We start from the raw sequence: 21,199 nt of genomic DNA, 5'->3' as shown, positions 1-21,199 counted from the left end.
TGGCAGTACTCTTATGGAACTCTAGAGAGACAATTGGAAACTATGTATGTTCTCCTGAGAAGCAACTGGATGGTGCAATACCCTCTGAAGGGAGATGTAGTGACAAGCCAGATACCTAGAGCTTGGCATGAGGTGATACTTTGGATCTTTGCTCTTTTTCAGCTTGCACTTAAAGGGTGGGAGTAGTTATCAGTTTTAAGGGGTGGCTAATTTAGCCTATATATCAACCCAGGAGGACTCTCACAAATGGTCTAGTCCTAGACCAGGAGTTCGCTCAGCTCTGTTGGCAGCCCTGGGCCAATAGGGTTCCCAGTGGTTTAGAGTCAGGGAGAATAGCCAAAAAGGTGAATCACTAGACAAAAAATCGGACTTGCAAAACAAATATCTAATGAATCTTTGAGAGTTGCTACCCTCCATGTGTCATCCTTAACAACTAAAGGGCTGAGATGATGGTCTGAAAAAATATTGACCATATACTTGATATACTGTGTGAAGAAGACAAGATGGTTAGGACATGCAGCCTGAGAACTCTGTCTGGGCTGTAAATGCTACTATGCAGGTGGTAATGGAAGGAGAAATGGTTTAGAAGTTGGTAGTTTGCAACTAAACTGGGAAATTATGAAGATGAATGACCATTTAATGGCTGTCTGAATACATGCAAAAGAGTATTTAATGGCTGTCTGAATACATGCAAAAGAGTATATACCACACAACAAAGTTGGCTTGAGGAAGTATTGAGCATTCAGTTCTCTTATTGATGAGATGTCAGATAACCAGGCTCAATCAGTTTATTAATCAAAGATAGATCAGCATAATACAGAAAGCTTAATAAATTACCTCTCTGGAGAACAATCTTGCATCTGTTGCAGTGTTACTCCAAATTATATAAGCTCAGTTTTACCTATATTTATATCCCACTTGCTTATGATAGATCGAAAATTCCACAGATTCCACAGACTGACCTAACTCCAGCTAGCTGGGATAAAGGAAAGAAAAAGAAGATGAGTAATAACAAAGCTTGTGATCACTGGAGCAGGGAAGGATGAGTGGATGAAAGCAAATCACTTGGGGCAAGGTATCTGTGGGGCAAAATCAGAGTTATGTGCATGCAAGAGTGAGATCAAGAGATCCCTGGAGAGATTTTCATATTGTGAAGAGGGAAACCCATGAAAAACTGTTTTTCTTTGCTTTAAGATGAGTTCTAGTTTCTACTCATTCCTGGAAAGTCCCCTGGCTGAATAACTCGTTTTCATTAAGATGTTGTAATTGTGAAAATTTAGCACCTCATCTTCTTTTCTAAAGCAAATCCTTATCTCATGGTGTCCAAATCTATTCTATCAAACGTACTAATAGAGTTACATAGGTGTAAAAGCAGAATAAAGCAGGGGTAAATAAGACCCCCAAATTCTTTAGAGATGACTAGTCTCTTCCGGGCAAGGCTCAAAAAACCATTGTGGATCTACTTGGCTCAGTGCTGAACTGCGTTAACTGAGAAGGAAAATGAACTTTGAACTTAATAGAAAATTATCTGCCAGCACATGAACTCTTATATTCAAAAGGGAAGTTTATTGAATTCATTTGTTTTAGACAGGGAGGATGACACAACTGCCTCAACTGCAGAACTTGTCCCTCCTCTCGCCTTCCCTAATCCATTATCAGGGTGAGGTCACTGAGGGGTGGTCTGGGGATGATAACACAAGAAGCAAAGAGACACAATGTGACTTGAGACAGTTTTTGTGAGAGAATTTTAACCCAGAACAGACTCTGTTTTGGTCCAGCACAAGCCTTGCAAGATTTTAAATGGATCTGAAAGTGGAACTACTCCATATAAATTGTGCTGTTTTATACATCCTTATTATGAAAACATTAATATGAACTGTGTGCATACCTGGATTAAAAAGAGACTAGGAAATAACATCCTGGATCTGTGTCCACTTATTTCTTGCCCAGATAACCTGCTCCAGGGTTATTCTTTCTTGACAATACAAAAGCCAAAACATACCATCTTTTCACAGCTATTTTGTTCATTGTAAGGTTAAAACATTGCACTGCAGGGACATTTTGTTTTCTCTTTCATTATTGCAGTTTCTAGAATTCTAGTTAGCACCATCCAAAATAAGCTAAACAAAGAAACAAAAACAAGGGGGAAAAAACAAAAAAACCACCAAACCCAAAGGAAGTAATACAGCAAGAAAAAAATCGGTAACATTATTCTGTTCTGTCATCTTGAATAATTTATATTTCATATACAGCTCATATTTTTTCTAATTCCCTTCTGAATTTTTTTTCTGGGGCTAGACATAGCTGAAAGCAATTAGAAACATAGGAATTGCCATACCAGATCAGACCAGTGGTCCACCTAGTAATAGTGAGGAAGAACGGTCCAGCAGAGAGGAAGGCTGGTTCACAGAGTGGGGTGTGAGCCTGGGATTTGGGAGACCCTAGTTTAATTGCCTGCCCCAATACAGACTTCCTCTGTGACCTTGGACCTGTCACGTAGGCCCAGATCCTCAAAGATACTTAGGCATGTATATCTTTAGGCCTGCACCTAAGTCCACCATTAAGGTACTACTGACCTCTTCATAACCACCACTGAGCCGCCACTTAACCCCTACATGTTTAAATTCCTTAGGCATCTAAGTTGCAGTCAGTTGGCATTCGCAAAGTTGCCTAAGCCCTGATACTGTAGCTAACAAGCAGGTCAGAGACGGAACAGGACTCTCAAGCTAGAAAAGGAAGGCCTATCTTGCCAGCAAGGCCTAATCCTGTAGGCATGCTCTGAAAATGCCTGAAACAAGATTCCTGTCAGACTCTGCAGTAGGTGGCCCAGATACACACCACCCGTGGGAGGTGGGCCGTACAGCAGCCATATGAAAGATAGCTGGGGGCACAAGGAAACATAGGGTGAGTGTGTGAGAGGTATTAAAGGTGAGCAGAATTAGAATTAGAGTGAGAGATGGTTTCGGATGCTAGGGCATGAGGTACATAAGCAGCTGACCTGGCTTAGGCACCTAGCTCCAATAAAGGGTTTTGTGGCTAAGGATCCTGAGTGGAGAGAGGCACCTATCTCTCGTCTACTAGCCAGGTGCATCAGGTCAGTTCTGCTCTTTTCCTCAGCATTTCACACCCAGCTAGTTTAGGTGGCTCCCTGCTCAATTTGCTGGCTTCTTAGGAGCCATTTCTTAGTATTTCTAACTCTACCCATATATTGTCTGGGGAGCCTGGGTGCCTAGCTTGGGGCCAAATATTCCACTCTATCGGAGGCTCCAGGAGTGAGGCTTGGCAGTGCTGAGTTGAGCAATGTCTAAGTACCTTTGTGAACCTGGGCACTAGTCTCTCTGTTCTTCATCTGTTACATGGGGATAGTAGAATTGCCCTACCTCACAGAGGTGTTGTGTGGGTAAATAAATTAAATATTGTGTAATCAGGACCATATAAGCACCGAAGATATAGAGAAAAGTGACCAGTTTCATCTGCTTAAGAGAAAAGTGCAAGAAATCCTGCAGTAGGCAGTTCAGAGATAACTTGCCCACCAGCTTCTTCCTAACTCCCGTCAATTGGTAAAAATGAATAAATCCATCATTTAGATTAATTTCTGAATATTCTCACAAGTGTCATGCGTGAATATTTCTGAAACACAAAATTTGAACAGGTTGCAGAATAGCAGCCGTGTTAGTCTGTATTCGCAAAAAGAAAAGGAGTACTTGTGGCACCTTAGAGACTAACCAATTTATTTGATTGAGCATAAGCTTTCCAATGAAGTGAGCTGTAGCTCACAAAAGCTTATGCTCAAATAAATTGGTTAGTCTCTAAGGTGCCACAAGTACTCCTTTTCTTTTTACAAAATTTGAAGCCACTTTTCCCCCCTTTAAAAGCCTTTTGATTTTTGAAAGCTGCATATTAAAGGAAATAATGGCATCTTTCCCAGGTGATGTTTTCATGTAATGGAAAGCATCAGCAGAGAGCAATCGTTGCAGCATGCAGGTGCTTAGTATCATTATATTGTGTTAGTAAAAGTAAAGAAGTGATGCACTTAAATTAATCTCTGATGGTATGATTCTCATCTCACATACACTACTGCAGATGAGAAATAATTCCAATGATATTAGCCGTGTTCTACCAATATAAACTAGTGCAACTGTGAACAGAATCGGACCCAGAGACTGCACAGCATATTGATGAAAAGGCGAAGCATAATTCTTTATATTTGGTCTATCGTTAAATTATATATATCCTTCAATGCCTCTTCTTGTCTTCCAATGCACAGTATGTATTTACATTCTTCATATCTAAATTCAAATCCAAATGTGTCGCATTTGTATAAACCTTAAGTTGGAACTTCAGCCTTTTGCTGCTAGGAATGACATTAGTGAGATATGCAAATTAAAAATCAGATGGCAGGAATACTAAACAAGGCAATGGCAAAACATGCATGTCTAGAAGACCATATGTGAAGAAAATAATTTACAACAACACTGTATTGAAATACAGTAGTTCCTTATACATATTAAATGTGGTGTGATAAGAAGCAGAAGAATGTAGTTGGCATAAATCCAAAGTGCCAAAGGCCAGAACTGAATGCTTTTCTTCTTTTATTCGCATTGAAAATAAACTGATCCTTACATTCTCATTATGTAATCTACAATTATAGGGGTAGAATATGCTTCCTAACCTTATATTTAAATAACTGGTCTGAAACTCAGGATGATTGATTGCTTATGTTTTTTCTTGGCTTGCTTTTAATGTATTAATTAAACATTTTCTAAACTGCAAAATATGGAAACATTTGGTTGCTTAGCCCCATAGGCTCTAACAATTCCTAAAATAACTGAAGTCCCAAACTACTAACCATCCAATTAATTGTGTTTCAGTACTAATCAGATGCTTCACAGATTTCTAACCAGAATCTGTTTCCAGAAATGAGGATTCTTAAACAGATTTCTATGACTGTAACCAGTCCCTAAGAAATTAATCTCAGAGGGGACTGATCAAGTGAATAAAAGTGTATTCTAAAATTCCTGCATGTTAAAAAGTTGATTTATAGTAGGTGTCTTATTTGTCCCACATTTTTATTACCTAAAAGGCTCCCCCCATATTAATTCCTGTGACACCAAAAAATGCCCCTCGTGAGGTCCCCGTCCAATATGCCACTAACAGGGTCCCACCCACCATTTTTACTCCTTTTCTGGCAAATTGTAGTATTGACTAGAACTGGGTACAATTTTTAATGCAAATAATTTTTTTCACCAAAATCAATTTTCAAATGGGTTTCATCAAATTGTTTAAGCTGAATTAAAAAAATTGGAAACATTGAAATGATTCATTTTGGCATTTCCAAAATAAAATGTTTTGACTTCTCACTTTGGAAAGGTGTTTTGTTGTGGAAGCTAACTCAGTTTTATTATATTTTTAAAAAGCCCTCAAAATGAAACAAAACAGAAGAATTTGTTTTTGATATTTTAGTTTGTCTGGAAAAAATGAAAATTGTTCTCGTTTCAGGGCGACCCAAACCTGTTATCTCAAATAGCATTTCCCAAACACTTCAATTGAAACACCGTGGTTTAGATATCACATTATTATTCTATTAATAAAATCACAGACTTGTATTGTCCAGGAGAGAGTTGGGCTGTACAAGACATACATTTCTGGGGAAAGTCTGGGACTTGGAGGTTGCTGGTATCAGTCTGCAGTGTAATTCAAGAGTGGCTGGCTATAGGACTCAGACACTATAGCTGGGAGCAACTTACATGCTGGATGCAGACCAGGAGTGGTAGCTCTCACAGCAAAGCAGTGTAAAAGGCACCCCAGATTGGAGAACTGAGGGGACACAGCTGTTCATCAGTCCAGATTGTACCCTCGGTATGTCACACATAGACAAAGTCTGGTCCCATTAGAGTCTGTGGGAGTTTTCTCTCAGATTTCAGTTGGACCAGAACTTGCCCAATGTTTTTATTATTGTTGCGGCAAAGGGTGCCAATGGCTTGCAGAGTGACACTCTCCATAGACAGGGTTAAAGATGCCATGGTGTCACCTCACCCACAGAATTGTTAATAGTATTGCCTGGATTAAGCTGCTTTTCATGGTCTGGGCTATTAGTGGTTCCTTTGTATTGCAAAGCAACTCCACAAAAAATGGGTAGATGCCCAAACACACCTTTCTAGGCCCTGTAGTTTCCATGAGCTACTTTGGACTAAGAGTTTCGTGGGTGAAAAGTGCAGGGCTGAGGGAGGGAAAGAGGCACAGTGTTTGTTAAGCAGTGAGGCTTGTGTGAGGACCCGGAGAGAGATAGCAGTGCAGGAGAGCTGATTAGGGGGTCAGGGCAGAGGTGCCTTCCCTGATTTCTGTGCAGAGGAGTTGCTTGTGTGCTGTTTGCTACCACCCTTGTTCAAGGGAACAGGACATGTGAACATTTTGTAAAGAAAACAATTACACTACAAAAAACCCTGACACTGATTTCTGATCCACGTGGTAAACTGAATGGCAAGGCCCCAAATTCTGCTACCGCTTGGCCAAAGGCCAACATCATTTTAAAAATGAATAAACAAATACCAAGGGCATCATTATAAGTGATCAGACATGCACTGGCATTCCAACATTCCAGTAATTTTTTTCTGGTGACTGCTCACGTGAGGTTCTGAATCAGCAGCCCTCTGCTGTGATCGCCAAAACAGGGATGGCTTTGGCAGCTGCAGAGACAGCATCCTCCTCGTGCTCCAACAGCATGCCTCAACCCTGCCCCCAAAGGACACTCTGACAAGGCACTGTTGGAAGCTCTCTAACCCACTGAGAAGCAAGTGTAGGTCAGGTTCCAAACTCAGTCCATTGCTGGCTTCTCTACTGAGGCTACCAATAATGGTGCTAAATTTGGAATGTTTTTATGCCTTGGATGCATGTCCACTACATGCATGTTCTAAACCAAAATGTCCCCAGACCTCAAGGAAACTCAGTATACGCTGACTGCAGGTACCTGTGCCTCCTCTCCAACCTGCCTGCCTCTCCCTGAATGCCTACTGAACGTTACACCTACCACTGGGGCTGAAGGAGAATCTGTTAGCTGCTAAGAGGAGAGAGTTTATGACCCACAAATTTAGCTGTGCTGGTTCCATCCATTAGATGGAGTGGTACACATGCACATAGCTCTTTCATTACAATATATCCTGGCAATTAACCCCGATACCATGGCAACCAGTTTCCTCCAGACACACGGAGTTACTTATTTGAAACTTCAGCTAGGGAAGTGGCTGCCTAGTATGCCAATTATGAGGTGATAGACCTACTGTTGTGGTTTGGAGCTTGACACTTCACATTCCACAGTGTTCTTTGAGTGGAACTCCTCTGGGGAAACTGGGCTATAGATTCCCAGAAGTCTTTGGAAACATTTAAAACCTGATAGACCTGAGATGAATGCAAAGAAAAAAAAACACTTAGAGAACAGATTTCAAGCTACACATTTCAAATGGTTATAGATAAAAAAAAGAACCCTTAAAGACATCCACTGCCACATCAGCTAAGGGCTTTGCAACAGTAAACTTAGGCAAATATAAATGTGTTCAGTTGGTTTTTTTGGTTTTTTTGTTTTTTTTTTTTTTTGCAAAGGCTGTATGGACTCAGCAGTCCTAAATTGTTTGTCCGGGAGTTCTGTGACTTGGGTGCAGACTAAACAAAGACCCTTGTACCATGTCTGCTGAATTCAATTGCACAGGAATGACTACAACTACCAGACTAGGTCCCCAGTTGAACAAAATAGAACAAACTCACAGAAATGGGCTGAAATATGGCTCTCTGATGGAATTTCTCAGCTGGTTGGGCAATATTGACTATCCATTGGGGCACACTCCACTGGTGAAGAGGAAAAACAGCAGCAAACTCTCATGAACTGTCTTTGGGCTAACTGAAAATAAGAGATGGAGACTAGAAGATTACTTGGAGTAAGAAGAGAGGAAGGATAGTCCAGTGGCTAAGGCCTTACTTGGGATTTGGAAGACCCAGATCCAATTACCTGAGTCACCACAGATGCCATATGGCTGGTGGCAAGTCTTTCTGTGCTTCCTCATCTGTAAAATGGGGATAATAGCATTTCCCTAGCTCACAAGGATGTTGTGAGAATAAATACATTAAAGATCGTGAGGTGCTTAGACTCTGCCATGATGGGGGGCATAAGAGAAATACCTAGATAGAGAGGAGAAACATTAATGACTGATATCTTTGTACAGAACCAGTGAGAAGTAGTGGATGGAGAAAGAAGACTGGGGGTGAAATTCACCTTTGAGCTTTCACCGAAAGCTTACAAGTGGAATTTAAATATGTGAAAGCCTCTGCTGGTCCTTTGTTCAGGTGTGAAATTCACCCTAGATAATTCAGAATTAGACTGATTAAGAGAGGGGGCACTAGAATTAGTTGTTTTTGAAATATCAATATAGGGATAAATATCACTTGTCAAAAAGCTAGATGTAATGTGAATAAACACAGCAATATTTTACTTGAAATATACACAAAAAGGCAAAAATCTGTGCTTGCAATCAGGATTATTGTACAATATTCAGATAAATCACTTTTGTGCAAGATAATATTTAAGCACAGATTCAGAGATCCTATTTTTAATATAGTATCGTTATTATAAATTGTGATCCAGGAAGTATTTGGTCAGTATTATATATATATATATATATATATATATATGCTGCAATCATTGCTTAGTTAATAATCAGTTGTGATAGTAATAATTTAGTATATTTAGTATTTAGTAGTAATTCATATATACACACACACTGATCAAATACATATATAAATTACTGTCACAAACTGATTATTAACTAAGCAATGATTGCAGAGTGCATTTACAATAAGGTACTGTATTACCTCATAACTATACACAGCTCACCCCCACTGAAATGTGGCTAGTTAAATGCTAGTCAACCTAAATGCTCAGTTAACCTAGGCATGTATTGGCTTTTTTGGACTGCAGCCATAGAGGCAGCAAAGAGATTAACATGCTTTTTAGTCCTCCCACCCCTCCAAAATAAAACAGTTTTCTTCAGTAGAAATGTATTCTATGCTTCAAGAAGAAGAGTAACAAAGAGACATATTTTCCCATCTTCATTGCTAGATTGTGTTAGCATTACGAGAAGAGACAACAATCGCTTTTTGTTGTTGTGGTGGGTGTATTGCTCCACTTCCAGCCTCTTGCTACAACTGGTATGCCCTCCTGTCCCTCCTTGTTTATTGGTGCAGTGCTGATCTGCAGAATGTGCCTCTTATATTCTGCTTCTACAGGGAATTAATCTGGGAAATAAACTTATTAAGGGAAGACTGAGTATACCTCACGATAACTAGCGAGATGATGGGAAAAATTGAATTTAATAGAAAAAATCCAACTGCCTTCAATGGAGCCAGGATTTCACCTGTAATCTTTATAGGAGCCTTATGATAGAGCATTTTTCAAAAAGAGCAGAATTATAACTAGCTGACATGATGTGCTGTATGTATTCCAATATGCTTCTGACAAGCTGCAGGTTTACAGTAACTACAAAGCATTTCTACTGGGAATAACAATAGGAAAACAATGCTTTTGTTTCCAAGACATAGTTTTAGAGACATCTAACAATGTGAAAGCTGCCTGCACTAGGCAAATACAATGTGCTACGAATGTACAGTACAACCAGCGACATTGCATAGCCACCATCTCTCTAAAGCGATTACCCGACGCTGTGCTCTTGAGGTGGTCAGGTAATTTAGAGTAGGCTTAATAGAAAATGTCACTGGAGATTAAACAAAGCAGCCCGCTTCTTCACACTGTGCTGCAATGATGGAACTACTGGTTTAAAGGTGAATAATGCAGAGGTGAGAAAAAGGCAATTAGGGAAGTCCCCCAACAAGGGGCTAGATTTTGCAGCAGCTCCAGACATTCTATTTACTGAGTGTTCAGGCAGGGAATGCAAGAGCTGCGGGGCTGGGGTGAGAGGATGGAAGGGATAAAGCTTGCTCAGAAGCTGCAACTTTCTCATTCATTTTGGAAGGAGGCAGGTTAGAGGCTTAGGATAGTTAGAGGTGGAATATTATAATTATTATTACTGGTGGGGGAATACTACATAATGCTTAGAAGAGATTACAGTGAAAGATAGGTGCTTAATAAAAGAGTGCAGCACATGTTCCTCTCAGCACAGGCCAACAAGAGCTACCTGTCTGTAACATGAGGATAGTTAGATCTCCTCTCCCTATCCTTTGTCTGTTTGGCCTATTTAGGCTGCAATTCAGCTAAATATTTCATCATCTACTTGAGTCTATCCTTTTTCAGTAAAGCATTGAGCCTGTGCTTAACTGTAAGCGGGCACTGGGATCCATTGATTTAAGCATGTTTTTAAGTCCCACTGAAGGTAAGCATGCACTTAAGCACCTTTCCTGAACGGGGATGCTTTCCTGAATCACAACCTTCAATTGTAAATTCTTCAGGGTAAGGGTGTCTCATACTTTGTACAGCCCCTAGCACAATGAGGCTCTGCTCTTGGTTGTGTCCTCGAGGTGCTACTGCAACAAAAATAACAACATCAGGAATCACCAAAAGAGGACCAGAGCAGTCTAACCACAGAGCAGGAAAAATACAATAATGTGTATTGGCCAGGGAGAATAATTCAGTACTTTGAAGGAGAGAGGGATTGCCAATAAATCAGTTGCTCAACTTTCCAAGGAGGATTATGCAGTTTCATGCAAGAACCAGTGAACAGAAAAAAGCTAAACAACTCAGAGAGGCTAAGTTAATACTTTGCTACAGCTCTGGTTAAGGTTTAATATGGAAAATTTTACAGTTGAATTACAACCCTCTGAAAATAAGGGCTGATAATGAAATGTTGTCTTCTTACATTGGGTGTTTTTAACTGATGCTTTACACATAAACAATTTAGAGAAACAAAAAGCAAGTTTTCCATAATAATTGCTACATTTTATTTATGGTTGTTCCATCTGGAAAAAATCAATGTTGATGAAAGCACAGGATGTAATTGGCAGATGGTCACTGAATGATCACACAAAGTCATAATGTCAGAGAACCTGGACAGAGTATTAGTCCTGGGAACTAGTAACACAGTATTATTTCCAAAACCTAGCTAGTTTCTTTTGAAAAATAACTTTATCATCACTCTGAAGTATTTTTAAAACTCTTAAATATTACGCCTAGGGGAGGAAGCTATTTTTTGCATTGGCAGAGATTTCAGGAATGAATTTTTGGCAAACTCGGCTGAGTTCACTCATTGCACAGTACATGATAATGTTCATTATGATTATATTGAAAATGATCCATTCTGCGCAGTACTAAATTTGATCTAATTCTGAAATGAATTCAAACTCCGTAAAAACCATGTGTGTATGAGGAAGCAGGTTTTATTATTATTATTGGTAATCATTCCTTAATTCTTTCATGGTTAATTCTTATTCTGATATGTTGTTGGATTTGGTTGTATTGTTTGCGGAATGAAAATGTTTATGACTGTGACAAGCGGTGCTTTTCTTTTTTTTGTGGAAGGCCAAGAAACAACAATGATGGACAAAAGAGACCCCAGAGATCACTTAGAAAACCCATCCTGCTTCTTCCAGAAATAATAACTATCTCAGAGGCTGAAACTCTAGAGATTTTTGAATGCTAAGAGTTTCTAATATTTTATTCTGCCTTACTTAGCATGTGATACATATTCATGAAGGTCATTATAGCAGCACCTAGTAGTGTGGCTATAGTTTAGAGCAGTGACACTCAACCTTTAACAGCTAAAGTCACTGAAGAGAGTTTCAGAGAAGCACAGGCGTATTGAACATTCAGGTACTTAGAATAAAGCAATTTTCTTAAAGCTAAAACATCAAAGCAAAAGTTTTCACTTACAGTATTTGGTTACCAATGGAAACAGGGGTTTAACCTATTCATCTCTATGTCTATAGATTTTAAAATAACATTTTGTCTTGAGGCAACTCTGTCAGAGCACTGCATAATGCATTTCTCAAACTGGAATAGAGAGATATGGCTGTCCATGAAGACCTACAGGTGCTTTGAGAGCCACATGCTAATGATCATTGGTTCAGAGTAGTAAGAACATAAGAATGGCCATACTGGGTCAGACCAGTGGTCCATCTAGCCCAATATCCTGTCCTCCGACAATGACCAATGCCAGGTACTTCAGAGGGAGTGAACAGAACAGGGCACTTTATTGAGTGATCCACCCCCTGTCATCCAGTTCCAGCTTCTAGTAGTCAGATGTTTAGGGATACCCAGAGCATAGGGTTGTGTCCCGGAGTGTCTTCACTAATAGCCATTGATGGATCTGTTCTCCACAAATTTATCTAATTCTTTTTTGAACCCAGTTGTACTTTTGGCTCTCACAAGTTCTGCAAGCTGACTGTGTGTTGTATGAAGAAATACTTCCTTATGTTTGTTTTAAACCTGCTGCCTATTAATGTCATTGGGTGACCCTCGGTTTGTGTGTTATGTGAAGAGGTAAATAATACTTTCTTATTCACTTTCTTCAAACCATTCATGATTTTATAGACTCTATCATATCTCCCCTCAGTTGTCTCCTTTCCAAAATGAACAGTCCCAATCCTTTTAATGTCTCCTCGTATGGAAGCTGTTCCATACCCCTAATCATTTTTGTTGGCCTTCTCTGGACTTTCCCAATACTAATATGTCTTTCTTGAGATACTGACCAGAACTGCATGCAGCATTCAAGGTGTGGGCATACCATGGATTTATATAGAGAAATTATTATATGTTCTGTCTTATAACCTATCCCTTTCCTAATGGTTCCTAACATTGTTAGCTTTTTTGACTGGTGCTGCACACGGAGCAGATGTTTTCAGAGAACTATCCACAATGACTCCAAGATCTCTCTCGTAAGTGGTGGCAGCTAATTTAGATCTCATCATTTTGTATGTATAGTTGGGATTATGTTTGCCAGTGTGCATTACTTTGCATTTATCAACATTAAATTTCATCTGCCCCATTTTGTTGCCCAGTCACCCAATTTTGTGAGATCCCTTTGTAATTCTTCATAGTCAATTTTGGATTTAACTTTCTTAAGTAATTTAGTATCTGCAAACTCTGTTGCTGCACTGTTTACCCCTTTTTCCATGAACTCTTTCCATTCCAAAAAAATAAGTTGGTTGATGAGGCAGTAAGTGGTCTAGATCTGCATTAGATTTAACCTAAACTGCAGATTGCATTTGAGATTGATTCAGAAATAGGATTTGGATTTGGTGAAATTGAAATACCACAAGTTGCTGACATCCGCTAAATCAAATTGGTAAACAGGCCACTTCCAGTTTGGATTTGACCCAGAACCAAAACAGTAGGAGTAGGTTCAGATCCACAAATTTCAATCAGATCATGAGTCAAAAAAAAAAAATCACAACTCCTTCAAAGTTCTGAGTTCTGGCCAAGATTTTAAAAAATGACTGTCAATTCTACGTGTCTCATTTTCTGGTGCCCAGTCTGAAAATCGTTACAATGTCCTGAATTTCAGAGAGTAGATTTGTTACTACTATCTGAGAAGCAGTCTCAAGTTAGGAACCCAACAACTGAGGTACCTAAAGTCACCAGTGCTGCCCAGACTACCCCAACTCTTTCTGTTTGGGGATTACACCGTTATGGCAAGAATGCTATTGTAACGCTTGACAGACCCCGGTCATCAGTGGGCGGGATTGAACCTGGGACCTCTGGAGCTTAGTGCATGAGCCTCTACAGCATGAGCTAAAAACCAACTACCTGTTAACTAAGGCTGTAGAGCAGATTCATTAATCTTTCTCTTGAAGTGGTCTTGGTGCCACTAGATGGGCCAGAACACCACACCCACAAGGTGTGTGGGTTACACTGTCTACTGTGAAATTTACCATATAGGATCTGGGACATGAAGGTGGTGGTTTTAAAAAAGAAACCAAAACAAATATTCCCCAAATAGCTGACATTTTAATTCAGAGTTGAAAATTAATTGTTGCCCATACCAGTGATAATATTTTTCAGTATATGTGTGCATATAGAATGTTAACACTATGCTGTACACTATTGCTGTACAACAGAAACTTATATATGTTCTGAAATGCAGTATCTTGCCACGTTATTGTGATTCACTGGATCCAAACACCTACCATATGTACAAACAAGCAATGAGTAACATAGTAACACTAGAAAAGCAAGGCAGCCATATGTCCCATCCGGGTCTAGACACCTGTCTAGCATTTGTACGCTAGTATTTTCCCCTCTCACTGCTTGTGCACTTCTCTAACATACTGGTTGTTTCAGACCCTATCGCTATTTTTAGCAACCATCCCCCATGCTAATTACCTTCGCTGTAAAGACTTTTCTCCTAAACGTGCATCTGTCCTAGCAGTGGGATAGTGGCCAAAATCAGTTTACAGTCTGATGGTGTGCTACACAAAGGGGCAAAGCATGCGGGATTATGAGCCCCTCTGTGCACCATTTCCTCAATTACTTTTCCTAACTGGCTTCAGAGCATGATGGAAATTGGACAGGTTAAAGAGAAAACAAGTGGTTTTTGCACACTGTGTGGATCCACTTGGCAACAGAATTATGGAAGTTTTCAGAGTAGCAGCCGTGTTAGTCTGTATCCGCAAAAAGAAAAGGAGAACTTGTGGCACCTTAGAGACTAACACATTTATTTGAGCATAAGCTTTTGTGAGCTACAGCTCACTTCATCGGATGTTTTATAATTTAATGGGGTCCAGTTTGCAAATTAATTCCAATTCAGCAGTCTCTCGAATTGGAATTAATTTGCAAACTGGACACCATTAAATTAGGCTTGAATAAAGACTGGGAGTGGATGTGTCATTACACAAATCAAAACTATTTCCCCATGTTTTTTTTTCCCCCCACTGTTCCTCACACATTCTTGTCAACTGCTGGAAATGGCCCATCTTGATTATCACTACAAAAGGTGGGTTTTTTTTTGTTTTTTTTTTCCCCTCTCCTGATGGTAATAGCTCACCTTAACTGATCACTCTCGATATAGTGTGCATGGTAACACCCATTGTTTCATGTTCTCTGTGTATATAAAATCGTCCTACTGTATTTTCCACTGCATGTATCCTATGAATTGGGCTGTAGCCCACGAAAGCTTATGCTCAAATAAATGTGTTAGTCTCTAAGGTGCCACAAGTCCTCCTGTTCTTTTTGAGAATGATGGAACGGTGCCATGGGCCACAGCTGCTAGTCCCTGTGAACTGTTGTAGCTTCCAGGAAGAATCTGTCTCTTCTCAACCTCTGTGTGTACCCCCAGGATTGGACCCTTTTCTTAGCAACAAGCTGAACCCTGCTAATTCTGAGCCCTTCACTCTGATTATTTTGCTGTAACAATGATCTCTGTATTCCAGAACTGCATATACCTCAGTCATGTCCCCACTTAATCTTTTTTTTTATTAATACAAACCTACACACTCCTTATAGGTTATAGCTCCTGAAATCCTTTATCACTCTTGCTGTGCTCTTCTGCATCTTTTTACATTCCTCAATAGTCTGCCTGTCATATATTGCTGAAAATTGTACACAATACTCATGGTTTCATTAGCTCTTTATTGTGTGCCATCGCTTTCTCTTCTGATTTGTGCCCAGTTCCGTCTATTGATACATTCCAATATTTGGTTAGCTCAGGACAAGAGTAAGAAACTTATTTTCCATAGATTTCATTGGATTTTGGCCTATAATAGGTGGTCTCATGCCAGTCGCTAGTGGAAAATGGCCATGGCACAAAAACCAGCATCACAACTGACAACCTTAATGATGAAAGAAGTAAATTCAGAAGAGATGTTTCAGAGTAGCAGCCATGTTGGTCTGTATCCATAAAAAGAAAAGGAGGACTTGTGGCACCTTAGAGACTAACACATTTATTAGAGCATAAGCTTTCGTGAGCTACAGCTCACTTCATCGGATGATGAAACATCGGATGAAGTGAGCTGTAGCTCACGAAAGCTTATGAGCTGTAGCTCACGAAAGCTTATGCTCTAATAAGTCTGTTAGTCTCTAAGGTGCCACAAGTCCTCCTTTTCTTTTATTCACAAGAGAGCAATCCATAGCAAAAGGACTGGGTGGAAAATGATAATTAATTTCATGAAAAATTTTTGAGGTTGTGCAGTTTGTTTTTGTTTTGCATCAGGACAAAAATGATACCTCTCAAAAAGAGAGAGAGAGCGAGCTACCCGAGTATTTAGGACACTCACTTGGGATGTGGGAGACACCAGTTCAGGTCCCTGCTCTGAATCATGCAGTGTGCTCCCAGATGAGGGTCTTACTCACTGGGATATTGGTTGTTCTGGGGTGGGTCTCCCTTTCTCTTCCTCTCATCCTGGACCCCAGGACATTTGCACTGAAACCAATACGTTATTCCAAAAAGCTTCAGTTTTGTTGATAAATTCTTGACAAGCACAGGCCCTGAACTATTTTCATTCAGCTAGCAACGCTCCCTTCGGCCAAGTTGGAGTTACACTGGTGTGGCAGTCAGGTAATCTTACATTACTATTGTCCATGCTATTCTTATTTTATAGGATAGAGCATGCTATTCTTATTTTATAAGATAGAGTGGCCTCCACTTTCCTCCACCTTCCTTTCACAAGTACCTTCTGGACAACAAAGATTTGTCAAAGCTCTGGTAGTTTTGATCAGAGTTCTTTTAAACATTAAAATACAACACCATTTACAAATAAAAGTTGTTACTAATTTTTAACAAGAAATAATAGTGATACTGCTCGAGTTGTTTAAAGTGAGGAATATATATCCTATTTATCTAAGCATATTGTTAACAGATTGGCTTGTTTTTTTCTGATCATATGGCTCAAATTCTCGATTCTCTCTCCCTTCCCTCACCTTCTAAATCATTCTAGTGTTAGAGAATATCATTTATCACCTTATATAAAACTGGCCATGCATCACAGAGCCACATATGATCAGGAAAGAATTTTCTATCTCAAACAGCACCAGATGTGCAATCACCACCAGAAAATGGTGCAGGAGTCTATATTTGCCTCAGCAACACTTTCCAACCAATAATAAATGGAAAATAAAAGCATGCACTCAGTAAATTTTCAAGGCAAACCAAGCAATCACCTATGATTATTTTCATATCAAATCTTTTAGAGAGGGTATAAACTTACTCTGTTCCAGTTGGTGCTTTTTAAAAGTATAGCTTTGCATTTAAAAAGACCATGACAGAAAGAAATGTGCATGGAGAGGCAAATAGAATATATTTCAGGTTAAGAACCTCAGGCAGTAAGAACAGAAATATTTCCTTGAAGGCTGATAGCTTCAGAAGCTGAGCTTAGAGATGTGTCCATAGTTTGGATGGTGCCTCAGAACTTGGAAAAATTTGGAAATCATAGAAATGAAGGACCTTTTTGTGGATAAAGCCCTGCATTGGGACTCAGGAGATCTGGATTCATTTTCTGTATCTTTGAGGTGTGAACTAGCCATTAAGAAAAAGGATGTTATTGTGGTTAAATTATGAAACTGCATCCTAGGACATCTGAATTCAGTTCCTAACTCTGCTACTAATTTCCTGTGTGACCTCGGGCAAATCACTTAATAGCGCTGTGCTTCAGTTCCCCTCTCTAAAATGGGAATGGGAATGCTCCATCCTTTGTCTGTGTTGTCTATTTAGATCAGAATCACTTCTGGACAGCGACTGTCAATAATTATATGAATATATGGCACCTCGCCCACTGGAGCCCCAATCTCAGTGGGTGCTCCTGGAATTGATAGTACGGGTGAACTGAGTCAGGAAATAAAATGCACCACTCCCCTCACTCATCATTGTCCAGGTTTTACAACAGAACCAAAACTAATCTTTTATATATTAGGTAATGATCAGCTATCTTTTAGTCCTGGGATTTGTCATTTTTCTGCACTTCTGCTTTTGTCCCTGGCCAGAAGACCTGAAAGCACACTAGGAAAAAAACTATTCTTGTATTTACACTCTGACTAGGGAATAGAAGTGCCAGAAGCCCAAGAAAACCTATTCTCACAAGGTCATTATCTGAGTGTGGCAGATTCAAGATGCTCATATCATTTGGATCAACCTAGTGACTGTGGGGTCTGAATACAAAGGGAAGCCCTGAGCCTGCAAATCTGCACATGTGGGTTCTTCACAAGCACATAGCCTCTTTCAAATCAGTGGTATTCTGCATGGGTGCAAGTGTCCACTCACATGGCTTTGACTGTCAGATCAGAGCCTGAATCAGAACTCTAAAACACTTGAAAACTCACATCAGACACTCAAGGTTAATCACCACTACCACTATGCTACTCTGGGTTGGGGCCTATATAACTTCACTGCTTTCAGTCACCTTGAATGTCTTCAGCGGAGTTACACTGGCATAGAACTGGACCAGAGCGAATGGTGAACACAGCCACATTGTTGAAGGTGCATATGGTAGTGTGTATTGTTTTACATTACATAATCTCTTGTATCAAAAAATAATACATTGCAACACTTTTGCAAAGGTACCATCTAAGGGATAGTTGTGAACTGTTTAAAAATTCATTTTCATATTAGGCAGAATGGACACTTGTATCTACACTTGCCTTTGCAAATTGTACAAAGGCATTCCCCCATCCATTCTTGTGATTTTTCTGAATCCAAAAGTACAGTATGGCTAGTAACAAACTATAAGAACTTCAGAAAAATTGTTTAAAGTTTATGAAATAATTTGTTCCCCAAACCAGTGATAATATGGACTTAGAGTATAATTTGTTTGGATTTATTTAATAAAAGGTTACATTTTTTCCTCTAACTGAAAGAGGCAGTGGAAAGGAACCTATTCTCCCCTGCACAATGGAACGTAGGATTATAGAATAAACACGAGGGAGATAAGAAAGGTGAATCAATTTAAATGACCTTTATTCAAGCTCCATTGAAACAAATGAATAAGAAGATTTATCCCACAGAAAATAAAATGGAAATGGAAAAATAACAGCTGAATAGCAAACTGAATATATTTCTATCAAAGGAAGCATACAAAAGTCTAATAATATTGAAAGAGATTTGCTCAGGGTTTTTTATTTTAAAACTAACTATAACCAAACAATGTGTTAAAAGAGCTATAAATGAAAGCCTAGCAAACATAACAATGAAACATTTCTGGTACAGTACAGTGCTTTCAGTTGAGAAATGGCTTTGTCTGTTTGCACCATTAACTTTCTAAAACTCCAAGTGCTCCTACCTCTCGGATCAATTGTTTTAGAGATTAATTGTTTCTCTAATCCTAAGAAATTCTGTTTTTATATCCCTTATACAGGAATCCTGACATAGGACTTACATACGTACAGGATCCTAAAGATTCAAACAACATCATTACAAAGGTGAGAAAATAGCAAATAGACTGTTTTTAGAAGATTTTCATGAATAATAGCTCTTAGTTTGGTTTGCTGTCATTCATACAGTTGTGTTGTTCACAGGGTGACTGGCAGGACCCATCGACTCTGAACTCACTTCCTAAATGGTCCAAAATAGTATGAATATGCTGATCATCAGAGTGTGCTATAGAAGTCAGCCTGTATAACAGGACTTCTTTGAAGGGTTCAGGACAGGGGCTTTTAGGTGGAGTGAGATGGATATCAACTGCTCTACTATCTATTGCAGACAGGCTTGGAAGCAATTTTTCTTATTGTATTAAGGTTCTCGATTATTGGGATTTAGTTATTGTTTGCCAGCCCAATGCCATTCCTTTCTTGTTCCCCCAGTGTGGAGACCATTGTGGGGTGGGCTGGAGAAGAGAGAAGTGGGGCTTGCAAATGGTATAATCCAAAAGTCCTGGCCAGCAGATTGGCTCCTTGAGGGCTGTTATCCACACATGCAAATTAGAACAGCCCTGGGGCTGGTTTTCTTGTGCCGAAGACTAGTTCAAGCTTCTGGTATTAGAGAGCCAGAAATGTGCTATGAAGCCACTTATGCATCCTCACTCCCGGAAGCACAGAGCATTCTTTTGGCACACTTGGAGGTCCTGCCCATATGCTCTATTACCCCGGTGGACCGCCTGAGACGCTATAATTGTTTACGTATTTGTCTCTATGCATCTTGAGTGTGAGTTTTCACATGGTATAAAACTTTTAATGAAATAACTAACTTTTTTTGTAAAAATTATTTGATTTTTAGAATTTATCATGACAAACATTTGAATATTAATTAAATTTTGTGTGTCATGATTTTGTGTTTTAGCTAAAGTTTTGACATTTCCTATTTTGATACCATCACAATTAACTAACCTTAACCATGATGTACATGGTGCTGATCAGCAAGTAAAGGCTGGTTTAAGAGCTTTAAGCAACGCAATGGAATTTGACAACTCTCCCTTAGTGGCAAGTGTACGTAGGCTGCAACTGAATCCATTGATCCATTTAGAGTATAGTACAGTGTATAGTATAGTAGTAGAGTATGGTATAGATCCATTTAGGCAGCAATTAGTTAAATTAATGGGAAATGAAGGATTGCAGCCTGAGGAAATTTATGACACTGATGAGACAGGATCTTATTGGAAGCTCTTTTCAATAAAAGCAAACTTCTCAGCCAATGAGAAAATTGCTCCTTGATTTTAAAAAAGAAATAACAGCTCACTCTACAGGTATGGACTAATGCAACAGGATGTCACAAGCTTAAATTCTTGGTGACTGGAAAGTGTCTGAGCCCATGTTGCTTTGTAAACATCTTAGCACAGAGTGCAAATGGGTTCAGGGATTACTCCAGTCATCACTTATTAATTGTTCCCCCATTATTGGGGGATCTTGGGCTGGTGCCAAGCTGGAGACAGTAGTTGCTGTAAGCGATACATGGCACAGGGAGAATCAGCCCATGAATAAAGAAAGCCACAAATCTGGCCCTGTTTTTTCCCCCAGTTTAGTTGTCCCCAGTAAGAGCTGGCTTCCGGTGATGAACAGTTGATCTTGAGACGTGTGTTAAGATTGATACATAATGTAACTCTCCAGACTGATAACTAGTGCTGGTCTGCCCAGGATTGCCTGTCAAGTTGCTCAAGCTGCACAAGACCACCTCACTCAGCAGGGTGCAAGGCACAGAACGCTCTGCCACTTGTGCCCCAAAAAGATGTTTGGCTGCACAAAGGGAAATATGCTATATGCTTTAAAAGACTATTACACATTACTCTTCCTCCAGCATATAGGCACATCCTGTGGAGACGTGGCTCTGCACAGCCCCCACAATTCAGA

This window comes from Lepidochelys olivacea (genome assembly GCF_965140295.1).
Source record: "Lepidochelys olivacea isolate rLepOli2 genome assembly, chromosome: 11".
Taxonomy (NCBI): Eukaryota; Metazoa; Chordata; order Testudines; family Cheloniidae; genus Lepidochelys; species Lepidochelys olivacea.
Note: the sequence above shows the minus strand (reverse complement) of the source record.